General features: G+C 34.4%; 1 long non-coding RNA gene across 3 annotated transcripts in view; it reads right to left on the bottom strand.

Annotated features, from left to right (window-relative positions):
- The window catches only part of LOC121390593, a 48,643-nt gene that overhangs the window by 24,803 nt on the left and 8,605 nt on the right, over positions 1-15,235 (bottom strand). For 2 of the 3 annotated variants that reach the window (XR_005960232.1, XR_005960230.1), the window contains exons 2-3: positions 6,761-7,047; positions 6,159-6,482 (exon numbers count right to left, since the gene is read on the bottom strand). This is a non-coding gene — a long non-coding RNA (uncharacterized LOC121390593). Of the gene's footprint in view, positions 1-6,158; positions 6,483-6,760; positions 7,048-8,012; positions 8,434-15,235 lie in introns of those variants that run through there. The other variant, XR_005960231.1, reaches the window with a different exon arrangement.

Genomic DNA, 15,235 nt, shown 5'->3' on the forward strand with positions numbered 1-15,235 from the left:
AAGATGCATACCCAGACCACCAACACATACTGACACTTTAACAAATGAAAAACGCGTAATTTTAGAGTTAATAAAAAAAATTTGATTATTCCTGCTAACTGGGGCCAGCCATTTTCTTTTCTTTTCGAGGCATCCGGTACTCTAGCTTGGTGCCAAGTGACATCATGGCCCATGCTTATAAAACTTAAAGTGTAGACTTTAATAAAGTCCAGACTTTAAAATAATGCTATTTGAATGGCGTTGCCATGACGTTAAAGTCTGGACTTCATTTAAGTCTAGAATTTAAATTTTATAAGCACGGGCCCTGCACCAACCAACTCCTGCATGCACAGTGTAAACAAAAGCAGTCATTTACGACAAGGCACTTCTCTTTATCTACCTGACTTGTAAAACAACATAAATGATGTGATAATATAATAAACTCTTTTAACTAAATATATTTCAGTTGAATTAACGGAATGAAATGGGGTTATAGTATTTTTTCTGTGAAATAATCCAAAGGAAAAATGTATACTATAAGGCCTATTGGTATGCTACGTTGGAGCAAAAACGACAACCCAGGATACCCAAGTGATAGTTTTCTTTTCATTGGCACTACGTAATTGGTCAGTTCTGTGATTTTAGATGGGAAAGTTTACTTAATCAATAGTTTTACAGAACTATTTGCAGTAATAAACCATGTCCATTACCATTTTAGTGGCGACAGGTTATTATACAATACCGGTATGTATTTTTGTGTCTAGACAGCGGTAATTAATTAGCTCATCTGGTTACCTATCAAATATACACCTGCCAATCACAAATCACAGGTAGAGGCAACTAACAGAATAGACCACTTAACTAAGAAAACATTCTGTGTCTCATTTCAGTACATAGGTTACTGCATGGACAAAACATGGTACACTTATTTTGACTTGTTGTGTAGCTACTTTGACAATGGTAGTTTATTTTGTATTGAAAAATAATATACACTTATTGCTGGCTTACTGGGATGGATATTATTACAGAACATTGCGATGCATCCGCAAAAATCAGGTACGCTTGTTTTTTCAGTTCTAGGTAGTACTAAACCAAATAACTTCCGGCTGGGTCAAAGTTCGAGGTGCACCCAACTTTTGATAGAGAAGTGAACACCACAAGTCCTGTGATTGGTTATAAATGTGAGTGTGTTGGTTGTAAAAAATAATAGTTTCATCTGGGTAAAAAAAAAAGTGCAATTTTATTTCATCTAGTACCAATGTGTCAAGTAGCCTTGTGCTTGAAACATGTATGGGGTACCTGTAAAAAAAAAAGTACTCGAATTTTGTGCGAAACTAGGGTAGTCATAGACGCTACCCGTTATCTCAGAAACGAGCAGCTTGACCCCCATTTTTTCTGATTCCTTTAAGTGTAAGGGGTGGTAGTATTTATATCCGTGGCGTTTATGTCGGTTGATACGTTGCAGGTAGGAGTTTTAGCCACATATGTTACTATTGTCGTCTATGGGATTTGATTTGGTAGTATACACCCTATAAGACTAATTCCTGAAGTGACATGTTAAGTATTACTTAACCACCGACTCGCCAGAGGGCGTATTCACTGGAATGGTACAAAATGGCTGCGCCCGTTATATATAATTGCCGTCACATTTAATCATTTTATTAATTAAATATAAGATTATACTTGTTGATATTAAGCAATAATGTGCATATATATCGTTGAATATGTATACCAGTCCAAAAGCCTTGCTTAAGCATTCCTTTAAAGCGGCTATGTCTGGAATATTTTTATTATTTAAGCATTTAGAACAGAAAATCCCATTACGTTTGGTGCATATAAGACGCCGCACTCCGAATTGGTTTCACTACACTGGCTTTTCCAAGTTAAAAATAAACCCACTATTTTGAAAATGGGACACTTCTGCCGGGCTCCCTCTGGGCTAAAAATAGTACGGTTCGGCTATTGTTGCATTACAAAAACCGAGCGGATTCTAGCAGCCAATTACGCTAGCAGCCAATTTCAGCAGACCCTCATGGCGACGATCTAAACACCGGACTCATACGCCTTTCGATTGTTACCTGTATTTCACACACTTGTATACACACTGTTATGCTAATTTTTAATTATTCACTACAAGTTAAGAATTTTAGAGTTTTAAAGAGTATCTTTATATAATAACAACACAAAAACAAAATAACAACCAAGACTCATTTTCACAGTCTTATTGTTACTAATATCCGTATAAATACAACTTAACCGTTTTATTAAGCACTTTTATATCTGAAGTATCACTTTAAAAATCCGTCTGTACTACGGTAATATAGGATGTCCAACTAGTATCGTATAGCCCACACCACAACACACATTATAAAAGGCGTAATGGTCCGGTGTTTAGAACGTCGCCATGCGTGTCTGCTGAAATTGGCTGCTAGCGTAATTGGCTGCTAGGAAGTGGCTGCTAGAATGCGGTCGGTATTACAAAATGGCGAGAATTGTTCTAACTGGCTAGTAAACATTTGACGATATGCGTTAATGACGACAACTTGCGAGTGAATTAAAAGTGCAGTTATGCTTGTATTTGAACTTAGAACTTGACTGTATACGATTGAAACCAGACATTGCAGCTTTAAGAGAGAAATTTAAGAGTTATAAAGTACTCTCGAGTGCCAAATAAACGTACACTTACATTTATTAAATTTGTGAAAAAAAATTGGTGTCTACGCTTATTCAGCACCCTACGTTTAATTACATCTTTAAAAAATGTAACCCCCTACGCTAATTCGGCACCCAGTGCTTATTACAATTCTTAATTTATCAAATGCTTACATATAACCTCTATTACGGGTACCGATTTTCCGCGATCACGGAATAGCGGAATTGCAAATCTTAAACGGAATTTACAATATTCCGAGTTGTCAAATAAAATGCCAACTTTTGTGGTCAAATAATACATTTATTTATTTATTTATTAATATACATACATTGTTTTTCCGCTTAATTGATTATTTGAACCATTAAGGCACAATAAAGTATGTTACTCTACGACAAAATGTAAACACACGTTTCAGAACATTGTTGGCCACCATTTTGTTTTTATCGCACGGCTCGGTTCGGTTTTATTCGGTTGGGTAAATTCCTAGGATGCGTTCGATTGAGTGCTTGCCTGTAAATCGATGCAACAGTTCATGCAAGCACTTTATATAAATTAATCAATTACACTTCAACACTTCATCTTTTCACCAAACATTGAAGACGGGAGAACCGAATTCTTAAAGGTAAATATGACTTTTTTAAAGCTATGTATACATGTACTAGAGTAGATAAAGTACAGTTCCTTTAGGATAAGGGGAACTGGCCCAAACTTTATCTACATTCTTTCCTCTTTTTATATATATATTTTTTACATTACAAATTCAACTCATTTTAATTACAAATTCCACTCAACCTTTTTATTTTCACTTGCAAATGGTGGGCTTATGCATTAGAATATATCACTACTTATTATACCAAAATAATATCTGGGATTTAGTTTTTATTAATTGCAATTTATGAGCAACAATACCTCTTCTTTTCTTTTTATCACAGAACTTTTATTTGCATTTTACAGAACAAATATGGACAAAAATTTTAATATTAAAACTATTTGACCAAATTAATACATCAAAGTTTATTTTTATAAATAATTCATTCAGAATATACATTTGCCTATATTTTTTCCTAAAAAGTTCTCTTATGCATACTCGAACACATAAACTGATCTGCTGGCAGGGTCATGGATTTTTTTTTATTAAAGTGATCACAAATAAATTTCATTTTTCCTGTGTTATTATTGTAACTGTGTTTTTAAATTCCTGACATTCGTGTTATGTGTTTTGATATTTCCCCCTCTCCCCTTTGTTCAACACGTGCATGTGAATTATAGTTATTATTAATTAATTTGAATACATATTTTATAATCAATTAAAAAGAAATTAAGATATTCCCCTCCCTAAACTCTAAGTTCTTAATGTATATTTCACAAAATTATTTATATTTTGCTCAATGTGCTGAGAATGTATTAAAATTACCTGGTAATGACCTAAGTTTGAGATCTGTTTGGTTCCATTTTGATTTTAACTGATATTTATATGTCTGTCTTTTCAGAATACCTGAATTTGGCAGTAATCTTTGGATCCTGATGAAAGATGACTGAACCAATGAAAATTTGGCTTCACCCTTTATATAGAATAGCTGTCGTATTTGTACTATTATATTAAATAAATGCATTGATGTACTTCTTTATATCAAGGAAGAATGTTTATTAAATACCACTGAAAATGCATAGCAGTCCAAAAGTTTTACGTGACTATTTCTGAATATATAAACAGAATTTTAGTTCAGTAAACGGAAAAGACATTTTCATAAGCGGAATTGGCAATTTTCATAAGCGGAATTGGCAATTTTTATAAGCGGAAAATCAACACCCCTATACTCTATTAGAAATTAGCGATAAAAATTAGGTAGAGTTACATCCCCTAACTGTGTTCCAGTTCCGGCGCGTTCCGCTAACAGTTGGCATGGCTGATGACCACAGTTGTTTGTGAATCTCCAGCTGACATTTATGCATGGCAGCCCCTGGCATCACAAGTGTCCCCACCTATGCTTTAAAAATAAAGAATGATACAGGTAAAAATTAAGTTGATGAAATTATGTTTTGTTATAACTAACCATGTGTTAAATATAGGAGATGAATCTAGCGAGCTGTCGTTCACCCTGATTGTTTTGGTTTTCTTGCATGGAACTTTTGGATTTTTTTTTCAAAGCTTCGATCTCGCCTCACATTAATTATCATAATTTCATTTAAACGTACAAACACACTTACAGTTTTAATGAATTGTGTGTGGCAGTAACACAGTTGTAACAGTTAGATAATAGAAACATATGTTTAGTGTGTCCCACGGGAAACACATTCGCATTTTACAGTTCCCCCATGCATGCAGGCGAATGAAAATAATTTTGAGGAAGTCAAAACCTTATTGAGAGCCTGGAGGCCAAAATTCCACACATTCATAACAGTATATTATTTTGGAATGTCCAAAATGTAATGTTTGTAAAACAAGCAAAAGGTGAATTTTGATAATAATTCAGTCGATTGGTTCTCCGGTAGGTATAATATGCAACCAAACCAATACACATTTTCTGGGGAAATTTGGGGGCCAACCAGTCGATTAAAATAAAAAGTATTCGGAACACTTCAGCCGATTCAGTTTACCAGCATGCAGCTACCTTGGAGGCCTCAATTGGGCAATCAGAATTCAGTTGGAACTATTGTTAAAATCAAACCAGTTTGCTAGGGTGCTGAAAATTGAAACAAAAGCCCTATGTTCTTGTTGAAAATATATGTAGTTTTTAAGCATTTTATAAATTGCATTCAACAGTGCTGTGTTTGCACATGCATACACTGATACATGTATCTGCCATCTTTGGTTCTGCCCAAGCCACTTCCAGGTCGGGAAGTGGGGGAATCCAGTCGGAGCTGTGTGTTGCTTCATTGGAATTCCCATTTGGCATATTCTGATTATTTTTTTTAAATGCCGAAGTAGCATACCCATTGTGTCTGAATGTTTACATCGTTTGAACATGTGGTGTTTGTATGACAGTAATCTGATTTAAAAAAAATAATAAAAGCTAAAAAAAATCAAGAAAATAAATAAATGTAAAAATGTATTTAAAGTTTTTATCGCACAGATCGCTGTGTTGTTGGGAAGCCTGTTTCAGTGTATGTGATGACTGTGCAACAGCACAAAAATTTACTGTTCATTTGAAGGATAGAAATAGTAATAAAAAGCTAGCTATATGCATAACAACTACCTCTTTATAAATATTGATGTACTTTAGAACCGAGTAACGTATGCCCATTGAAACTGATCTCCTATGTAAAGTACAATACTTTAAAAAAATATATATTAAAAATTGGGCTACCCAAAAATTGTATGGGCAAGTCAAAGTGCTGACATGACTCACCCGAATGGCAAATAAAAACAAATCCCAAGTGCACACCCTGCAGACAAAAACACACCTAGTCACAGAATAAGTCCATCGTGGAGGTTCGATCCTGTGACAAAATATCCTCAGGCGAGTGCTCTTACACCTGAGCTAGATCCCACCGCCAGTAAGAAAAAGACAGAGAGAGGACCAACCTGTGCAAGGCGGACGCAAATGTCACTGATTGGGTCATATCCTCTAGAATGTTAACTAGGTTGATCAGCTGCCTGACGTGACAAGCCTCGGTGTTGAGTCGTCCAATCTCCCTTTCAGATTCTTCATCCTGGTCTTTATTCATTCAGGATCTTTGTTGGGCAAATCAGTTGTTCACCTTGGTAGCATTGTTGTCCGATTCTGCATTGGTTTTGGTTTTGGTAGTGATTTCCTCACCACCAATGTGGTCCAAAAGGACGCCACCACCGATTCCTTCCTTGTGTGGTTTTCCACTTCAGTGAGCTTTCTTCCCTCTCTGTGTTTACCTGAATGAAAAAAAAGGAAAGGAATGTATTTAACAGCACATTGGTGTATTCAGGGTTTGCAGCCAATTGCACCTCTTTTGTTTCCCCAACCACTTTAAAGTTTTTATTTCTCTGTCTCCCCATAACAGAGTGGAGGGGATGGAAAAAACCCACCCAGTCAGAGAATGGGTCCATCCATTGAGGAGGTTCGATCCTGTGACCAAAGCATCTCAGGAGAGCGCTCTACTACCTGAGCTAGATCCCACCCCTGGGAAGACAAAGACAGACAGAGGACCAACCTGTCCATGGCGGACACAATTAATGGCCACTGAGTGGGTCATATCCTCTAGAATGTTGACTAAGTTGATCAGCTGTGTGATGTGGCAGGATTCAAGTTGTCCAATCCCCCTTGTCATATTGCTCAGCTACTTCATCCTGGTCCTGTCGGGCAAACCAGTTACTGTTTGTCTTGGGTGTGTTTGTGTCCACTTCTGCCGTTGATGTGGTGATGTTGCTCGCTTACATTGTGCTTTCTTTCTCAACGTAGTTATCTGTCTTGGTATGGTTGTTGGCTTCAATTGTCTATCTGAACAAAGGTTTAAAGTTCAAAATAATTTATTTTATATATGAATTATACAAAATGACATACATTTGACAACATAATAAGTATGTATATAATGGTTACATCAGATATATAAGGAAAGAAAAAAAAAGTTTGCTTAACGACACCTAAGCACATGGGTGTATTCAGGGTGGAACAGCAAAAACTGCTATTAATTTTTTGTAAATTATCTCGTGCCATGAAGAGTCCTTTCTAACGAGTTTTTGTGATTTATATTTATAAATTGGATCCTTTACAGGGAAGGAAGGAAATGGTTTATTTAACGACACACTCAACACATTTTATTTACGGTTATATGGTGTCGGACATATGATTAAGGACGACACAGGTATTGAGGGAGGAAACCCGCTGTTGCCACTTCATGGGCTACTCATTTTTTTATTAGCAGCAAGGGATCTTTTATATGCACCATCCCAGACAGGATAGCACATACCATGGCCTTTGATGTACCAGTCGTGGTGCACTGGCTGGAGCGAGAAATAGCCCAATGGGCCCACTGAAAGTGACTTTCAGTCCATGCAGAAAGTACTCGACGACATGCGAGTACAAATTTTGATGGTGGAGTTTAAAAATGTAACTACCAGTCCGACGGGGGATTGGTCTTTTTTTGACTGACTTTTATTGGCCGTAAACCCGTAGACACGTATACAGCATTGCATGGCACCGTATGGGCCCATTAAGGCCCCCCCAACATTTGTACGGATGCCGTACGATCTTGGGACTGAATTTCAGGCCCCTCAAATCGTACGGCACTCGTACGATTTCCAAGATCATCGTACAAGTATCTTATGATGTCCGTGCGAGTCCCTCACGAGCCCCATATGATATGTAAAAATTGTACAGGTATCGATCTCACGGCTCCCATCCAATTCCCGTTCGACTGTCGTGCGGTGTCCGTAGGATTATACTGTGGTACCCTTGCAGCTTACCCACGGGCGCCTCGCGATTGGAGTGAAGAAAACTTCAAAGGGCACCACGCGGGCCCCGCTGAATATGAGACTGCTACACATGGATGCCGCAGACCCCTGTGATGCCCCCGATTTCCTGAAATTGTAGAAATCCGCCACATGTAGAAAAATTGTACGGGGCTCGGTGGATATGTGACTGTAGCATTATGGAATATCACTTGAACTTTGTAAGTCTATATGAAAAAATTTAGAAAAATTGTCTTTACCAGAACATTTCAACATTTATTGATTTGTCAATCAAGGTTTGAGTCTTAATTTCATTTGCCACTTGGCGTTGATCACTTACGAAATGTCCTTTTTAATGTTTTTGTCAATATACAGAGGCTATTTCATGGGTTTTTTCAAATACGATTTTTATGTCAACGAGTGATGTGTGAAAACCATATTTTCACGAATTACGAAGCAATGAGTGTGAAAATATGGTTTTCACACATCACGAGTTGACATAAAAAATCGTATTCGGAAAAACACCATGAAATGGTCTATTTATTATATACAGATTTCCTAATTTTTTACAATATCTTTCGCTTTTTGGTAATATCTTTCGCTTATCCTATCGAAAACACGTAACGCCATGATATATTTCTTCCTATGGAACTTTGCCAGAATATTTACTTGACCATAGACTTTTAAAAAGAAATTTGAATAAAAATTATCTTTATTAACATTTATTTAACAATATTGCGGTGCAAACATACCTGACAACGCGATCCTCTACAAACTCCCACAAAAACAAAACAAGTCGAACGCCGTTAAATTCTTACACTTACACTCGATGACACTACATTGTGTCATCATTATGCAGCTTCGTATTCAATTAGTTTTATATATTTTGTAGTAATTGCACTTCGTATCCCTTTTTTATAGGTACAGTTGTTTAAATTACATTTTTTATTTTTTACATTCGGTCAGATGCATTGGCAATCATCAAATTTAAATACCGAAGAAACGAGACAAAGGGAGATAATTTAATCATGCACTTTTACAAAAAAGTAAATACGATTTCTATATTTTCACTGTAGCTAAAATACAGTGAAAATATGACTTTTCACCGGATATGACTTTTATGATTTCCGTAGATCTATATATTTCACTGCTATGTATATAATAAATTATAATATTAATAAACAATTTGTTCTATAGGCTGGCGGACTAGTAGAAATTCTGGTGGGCTAGTAAAGTATAGTTGGTTCTGGTCCAGCTAGTTCTGGGCTAGCGAAATATTTTCCATTTCTGCAGTCCTGCTTTAATTAAAGCATATTATAACAAGTTTTGTTTGGTGGCCTGATGGGCCAAATTTTCATATTTAAAGTACAAGTAGATCACATTATTGTCCTACTACTATTACAGACACATAAACAGCTACACATAGTATGTGTATGATACACCTTTCCCAAAAATAATGGATAATTTTCAATTACAACATTAGTCTGAATTGGACGTAGAAAATAGGTAGGGGTTTTCTACATCCGAAAATGTTTAATTACGCTGTATTGAGCAATGTTTTCAAACGTTGTGGTACTGTATTTCAACCAAGTGAAAACTGTACAGTTCCAAAAACTTTAATAGTAAAATCTAAAGCAGATATGTTCAGTGGTGCATAATTTCAAGTAGCAAAACTAGAGATGTATTTTTTTAAATGTACATAAAAATATTTTTGTGCTTCTTTTTACTCTTAATCGTAAAGCATAATACTATTAATAGTAAACAATTGTCTTTACCGTTAATATATTAATAGCAAAGAAAATATTAATAATGGTAAATATCTTTATAAATGTATGTAGATATCTATAATTGTTACTATTACAGGCATATGCAAGATATAATGCGCGCGGCGCTAGACTGGATGATTGTGAAAAAGTGTCAAATCTGTCTTTTCCATTATTCAACATAGATCATGGTAAAGACAAAAATTACAACGGAAAAGACACATGGCATGGTATTTGTGCCATCTGCAATGTACTTCAGTAATGCAATCATGCAAATGGCTTTTAAAAACAGATTTACTGATTGAAAAAAATGGAAATGAATGCAACCACAGTCAACAGGCGTACGGAGGGCCTCCCCCAGAAAGAAAATAGGTTAAGTTTAAGAAAATCATAGAGTATGAATTAATTTTGTCAAAAAGAAAAATGTGCTAAATATTTTGGGTATGGTGCCATATGATATAACGTGTTTCATGCTTCCAGGATACTTTATTAACCTTCTGAGTACTGCAGGCGAGATATCTCGCCAGACGTCACATCAGTCGACATACTGTATACTGTGCATTCCCCAATTCATATTTCCTGCTGTTTTGCACACGACACTCACCGAAAACGGAAATATAATAAAAGAAAAAAATACTTTTATTCAAAATGGTGGCTTTTGTTTTTGAATTTTTAATTGAAAATACCTTGAAATTTAGAGTTCAAAAAGTGGTTTTTGGCAAGTATTTTCGCTTGACAACAGTGGCAGCACGTCGCAGTCATTTTCAGGGATCGATAGCTGATTGTGACAGCTAATTTGATAATAAATTTGATCGTTTTACCAACAACGAAAATCACCAAATATTGCAATATGAATCGTAGTTCGGGTTTTAAAAAAAACATCTCGTCAGAAAACCAGTTATCGGGAATAATGGACATAAATACTGAACAGCCGGCTATAAATGCCCATAAGTAAACGCAACTTTTTCGATTTTTTGCCTAATTTTAATCTAAAAATAATAAAAATTACAAAAACCCACGAAAATAATACTTACCGATTCATATATGAACTTTATTTCATGTATTTATAAAACATTTAAGTGAATATATGTGAGTAAAAATTATATGAACCCACTCAACGTGGTTTTTGTTTAAAATTAATCCAGTAGTCTAAAGGTTAAACTAACGGTATAGGTGCGAAAAGTGACTGTCGTTGACCTTAGAAAAGCTTGTAGTTAACATTATATACCCAAAATGTCCACTCCGATATTGTGTAAAAAATTACACATTATTGTTATGGAATCACAATACTCCATAAAATACTAAGTGTTTGCCTTTAAACTGCAAAATGACTGTTGTAAGTAAACCTCTCACAAATACATAAGTTTCTTAAATTTCTATTTAAAATATTAAAATAAAACTACACTGCATACAACTTTAAGTTGCACCTTTTAATTTTCATTTTATTGTCTTTACTGTACATTATATTATCTACAAAAAGGACCAAACATTTGATTAGTTTGAAAGTTATCCACCAGATGGCACTGTCACATCTAGGTCAAGCTTAGATCAACATATTAAGTACATGAATACTAGCTGGGTATCTTTATAGGCAAGTTATTTTTAATACTTAAAAAAAAAAAATGCAATGTTTCACTTATTGTCTGTCTTTATTGTTTTGGCTTTGTTCACAATAAATATAACATATCTCTTCGTAATTTCACTTGAAATCCAAATTTCATAAATGGTACAATTTTTTTAATTATAACATTTTCTTCAAAAACATCCAGGAGCATTAAGAATGTTCAAACGTAAAAAATTCAATAGCAATTTTGCATTGGAATTTTTCCAGTGTTCTGAAAATGGAAATATCATGTACCCAGTTTAACATTATTGTTAGATGTAAAGTGACGTCATTGGAATACTGACGTCATTCAAATTCAAAATTAGCTGTATTATTACAATGCTTCGCCACATTAAAATAAGAAATGGTCCACTAACCTTGACCCGTTAAAATTCTATAACCAGCAAATGACAGACACTGTTTACAGGTTGGTATGTTTTTATTTTTCATAATTCTGGACAAAATATTAAGTTTAAATTTTAAAAGATGAAAGAAAAAAAAGTACCTTTTGTCAAATATATATCAAACAATTACCATTGGATGTTATATCTAGCGTGTATGAAGCAAAAACAAGACTGCCATTGACCGTAATGCATTTACAAGGCCAAATATCATACGCAGTGCATCAAGTGATGATGCTTTTTGTGTGCAGCCCTGTTTATTTATATTATGTTCTTTTTCCACTTTAGATCTATTTTCCCTTTTTTGTGACAATAGCCCATAACATGAATCGCAAACAAATAAAATATTTACAAAGAAGTCTAAACAAGGTTTGTTTATAAATTTGGTTTACTATTAAAATGTTTTATTCTATATATAATAATTTTCACACATTATAACTATTGCACACAATGTAAAAACAAACACATCGGTCACGTTAGTTCATCAAGATAAACGTCTCCGGCACAATATTTATTATTGTGATGTTTATTGCTGTGCCGTAACGTTTATCCATTGGATCGAATTTTCCATTTGCAATCACGATTTAATAAAATCAGGCATATGTGCTTTATTTAAGAGCCCCAAGGGTGTATACTACCAAATCAAATCCCATAGACGACAATAGTAACATATGTGGCTAAAACTCCTACCTGCAACGTATCAACCGACATAAACGCCACGGATATAAATACTACCACCCCTTACACTTAAAATGAATCAGAAAAAAATGGGGGTCAAGCTGCTCGTTTCTGAGATAACGGGTAGCGTCTATGACTACCCTAGTTTCGCACAAAATTCGAGTACTTTTTTTTTACAGGTACCCCATACATGTTTCAAGCACAAGGCTACTTGACACGTTGGTACTAGATGAAATAAAATTGCAATTTTTTTTTACCCAGATGAAACTATTATTTTTTACAACCAACACACTCACATTTATAACCAATCACAGGACTTGTGGTGTTCACTTCTCTATCAAAAGTTCGGTGCACCTCGCACTTTGACCCAGCCGGAAGTTATTTGGTTTAGTACTACCTATACTGATAACATACATTTTTCAAAAAGTGTCCAGCTATGTGTCTTTATGACAACCAGGATCTGGTGTATTCTGACATAAACTGACAACCTCAATGAAACTGTTGTTTCTACAGTGCAACCTAATATAATGTACACCTCAAAAAGCATATATATTGCATATAGTTTTGTACAAATGCAATATGTCATATTAAACAACAAAATGTTTTAAAATAAAACTCCTGAAGATATTTACTTTCAGTTGGGTGTGTGTACTCAGGTATATATGTAGAGACAACAAAGATAGTCAGAGTACCTCTACCCCTTTAAAGAATTCCATTAAAACACATGCACTTGATTGACCCCTAGATTATGAAGACCTTAACAGGCATATCAAAGAAATATCAGTATTAAAAAAATACACTGTCTGAGGAAGGAAACACAAACATGACTGTACCTGTATGAAGTAATGACTTAATGTCCTGAACATTAGTGTTGGGAGGAAATCCTGTATGCTGGGTGTGGGCGTCTTCAAGTTACCAGGTGTGCGAATTTCAAATCCATCGGCCATGCTGATTTTCATAATGAACCATCAAAACTATTCGCAGCCACCAATATTCCTGACTATATTTTATTTATAGCCTACTGTAGTTGGAGGTTTTAATAGTTGTGATATCTGGAATAATCATGCAGCTTTAACACATTTATTTTTGATTAATTACTGAAAAAAAACTATTTTTAAATGACAAAATTACCCGAACATCTATTTTCTTGCATTATTTTCTAATCCGGATGAATACAATATGTACATTAGATGTATTCCTACAATCTGTAATCCAGCATTTTATTTAGCTAGTAACATTAGGTAATACAGCTTTAACAATAAAATAAATTATCAACTTAATCCAAGGCAAATAATCAGATCTGAAAAAATTGGTTCTGAATCTAGTATAAACTCAAAATGCTTTTCATGAGAGCTAACTAAGTGATTATTAAAAAAAAAAAATTATCTGGAGATCTAAGTATATGTTTAACAACCTTATTGTTATGTACAAATAAGAACAGAAGGCACAATAGTGACAACAAATTTAATTATGTTTTTGGTAAAGTTTTTCTTAAAATTTACTTTAAATTTTGCATAAAACTACAAATTTGTCTAAAATATAACTTAGCACCCTATAAATATGTCAAAATGACAATAAAAATCAACTTCTTTACAAATTTGAGTTTTCAGAATTTCATACATAAAAAATTAACAATGTTAATGGAAACTAAAGACATTAACCCACTATTGGGACATGCTATTTTTAATATAAAAATAAATTGCTATTAAAATCTTAGTTCAGGTTGCTTATATATAATACCATATTTAACCTTCTGACTACTGCAGGCGAGATATCTCGCCCGACGTCACGTCAGTCGATATACTGTACACTGTATACAGTGCATTCCCCAATTCATATTTCCCGCCGTTTTGCACACGACACTCACCGGAAACGGAAATATAATTAAAGAAAACAGTTTTTTTTTCAAAATGGTGGTTTTTGTTTTGATTTTTTCAATTGAAAATACCTTGAAATTTTGAGTTCAAAAAGTGGTTTTCAGCAAGTATTTTCGCTTGACAACAATGGCGGCACGTCGCGGTAATTTTCAGGGATCGATAGCTGATTGTAACAGCTAATTTGATAATAAATTTGATCGTTTTACCAACAACGAAAATTACCAAATATTGCAATATGAATCGTAGTTCGGGTTTTAAAAAAAATTCTGGTCAGAAAACCACTGTTATTGGGAATAATGGTCATAAATACTGGACAGCTGGCCACAAATGCCCGTAAGGCAACTTTTTCGATTTTTTGCCTAATTTTAATCACCATTAGCCGATCTAAAATAATAAAAATTACAAAAAAAAGACACGAAAATAATACTTACCGATTCATATATGAACTTTATTTCATGTATTTATGAAACATTTAAGTGAATATATGTGAGTAAAAATTATAAACTTGTACCCACTCAACGTGGTTTTTGTTAAAAATTAATCCAGTAGTCTAAAGGTTAAGAGCAGTTGTATATGGCAAGTCAAATACCATGTAAAAAGAAATTACTGAAATCTTTACAGTATGAATTATAGGCCAAAACCAACTTTTCTTCAGTGCTAACTTTGATTCAAACTCCATTCAGAGCCATGTACAGATATTATTGTCAAGGTCAAGGTCATTGTGAACTTGCATGATCGAGTGATGGCTAATTTATCAACCAGTATAGTTTAATTAAATAAAATGACAAAATCATATTTTTTATTATGCACTGAATATGTGCTATAGGGTGTATACTACCAAATCAAATCCCATAGACGACAATAGTAACATATGTGGCTAAAACTCCTACCTGCAACGTATCAACCGACATAAACG

Source organism: Gigantopelta aegis, chromosome 15 (assembly GCF_016097555.1).
Source record: "Gigantopelta aegis isolate Gae_Host chromosome 15, Gae_host_genome, whole genome shotgun sequence".
NCBI lineage: Eukaryota > Metazoa > Mollusca > Gastropoda > Neomphalida > Peltospiridae > Gigantopelta > Gigantopelta aegis.